Genomic DNA, 2,040 nt, shown 5'->3' with positions numbered 1-2,040 from the left:
TATATATATATATATATATATATATATATATATATATATATATATATAGTATTTATTCTATATTTTATATATATATGTATATATATATATATTTATTCTGGATTTCACATATGGGAGTAAGCATGCAATATTTGTCTTTCTGAGACTGACTTGTTTTGCTTAATAATGCAATCTAGTTTCAACTATTTTCCTACAAATTACATGATTTTTTTTTCTTTTTATGGTGATAAGCCAGTGGGGGCACATAGAGTTGGTTATTGGGCTCAACTGAAGAATTTGTTCAGAAGTTTTAGAATTTCAACTTTACTTTCACAGTTTTACAATCAAGTATGCCATTAGTAGTCTTTTCATCTATTTCAAGTCTAATGAAAACATGCTCAATTAGGTAATAGCAAAGATCACTGGACATAAAAGTATTATGTTTAATGCTTTCTCTCTGCTCCCATTAATTCAGACTCAGAGATAGCACCTAGTGGTTTGTACTAATCCTTGTACTCTGTTATTCTGGAATTACTTTGCCTCCATTATAATCACAGACCCAATTTCAATAGTATCATTCATAACATTTGTTTCCACATTACAGAGAACACCATAGCAATAAGGCCTTAGTTGAAGGGAGTGTTTTTTGAATTTTCATGGAAATATACTTAGAACAGGTGAGCCCGTGACAAATCCTTTCAATAATGCTGTTAGCCTACTTTTAGATGCTTACAAGGAAAATTATCATTAATTGCTACAACCAAAGAGGGAAAACTAAAGACCAAATTAGACGAAATATAACAATGAAATACCGAATCAGTGAAAAATCTCAAAACACAGTAGCAAATAAATTTATCAGGCAGAGAATTAAGGACTTTGGCTAGTTAGTGATAGTTGATGTGTATTAAGGAGATCAGAATAAGGTGCCTGCGCAGAGCCCTAAGACAATTCACTAAGCTCATGGACTAGGCCACCCTCTGTCCTGGGGGATCAACAGAGGAAAGGTCAAGAGCATCTGCACACCTGCTTGAGGTTTCTTCTCATGCCTGAGGTCTGGACTGTGTGTCTTTGAGCAGCTACAGGACAGGGGGACAGCAGAGCTCAAGCTAGTGTGGTGGGGTGGGGGGTCATGGCAAAACTGGTTATTTAGAAAAGTTTCTTTCACTCTTTGACCAAGTATCATTAGACCAAAACTATAATCAAGGGAGGCATTATGCTTCCAGAAAAATCACAAGGTAAAGTATTGCAAGCTGCAATAGAAGCAGTGGGGTTAGACTTTAAAGGAAAGGGTGGAGTGATTTCACCCACTATAATGCCAGTTACTTACTGGTAACAAGTTCTGCTCCCTCACATGTTGAAGAGGCAAGCATATATAGCAGGGTTTATTTAAAAAGGGGTAACATAGACTTCTCCCATTAGGAAGAAGGTATCCTGGTATCCCCAAAAGTGAGGATGTTCTGCCTTTTTTATATATCATAGGCTTCCTTTGTTCTGCTGCTCTCTTCCCCTTATCTTTCTCCTTCCTGTTTATGTGACTAGGCCCAGAAGATGCTTGGTGGGATGGCCAAAAGTTGAAAAGTAGAAGGACTAGAGAGTGATTAACTCCAACTCCAAGTTGGAGTGATCTGGGGAAGGGGGGATAAAAAGGGACAATCCCTGGGACAGGTTATTTTAGCAACAGATTGGAGCTGCAGGCAGGTTATCTTGATAAGGGTGGAGAGGGACTCTGAAGAAATTAACATTTCAATTCTTTCATTCTCTGGATCCCACCCTTGACTATCTGCCTAATTCTAGCTTCAGGATGAGTGGGGTAGTTGGGAGATAACAATGTTCTTCTCCCAGAATAGGGAGGAACCAAAGCAGTTCTAACCCACTGAGAATTATTTTTTATTTAGAGATAGCGACTTTCATAGAAAGTATATAGACTGAAGTAAGGCATGTAGGAACGGTGGAAAAGCTCCGTAAACTCAACAAGCCAAAACAACCATTTACCTGTCCGAGATTTTATTAGCAGGACCCTAGCAGCCAGTTGCAGAAGAGAAGGGGGTAGAGAGAGAGGAA

The 2,040-nt window shown here is 38.1% G+C and overlaps 1 pseudogene; it reads left to right on the top strand.

The window, feature by feature from the left end:
• Positions 1-1,129: 1,129 nt before the first annotated feature.
• On the top strand, positions 1,130-1,908 carry LOC125614631 (annotated as a pseudogene).
• The last annotated feature ends 132 nt before the right edge of the window (positions 1,909-2,040 follow it).

Source organism: Marmota marmota, unplaced genomic scaffold, assembly GCF_001458135.2.
Source record: "Marmota marmota marmota unplaced genomic scaffold, marMar, whole genome shotgun sequence".
NCBI lineage: Eukaryota > Metazoa > Chordata > Mammalia > Rodentia > Sciuridae > Marmota > Marmota marmota.
This window is presented reverse-complemented; position numbering and strand designations above follow the sequence as displayed.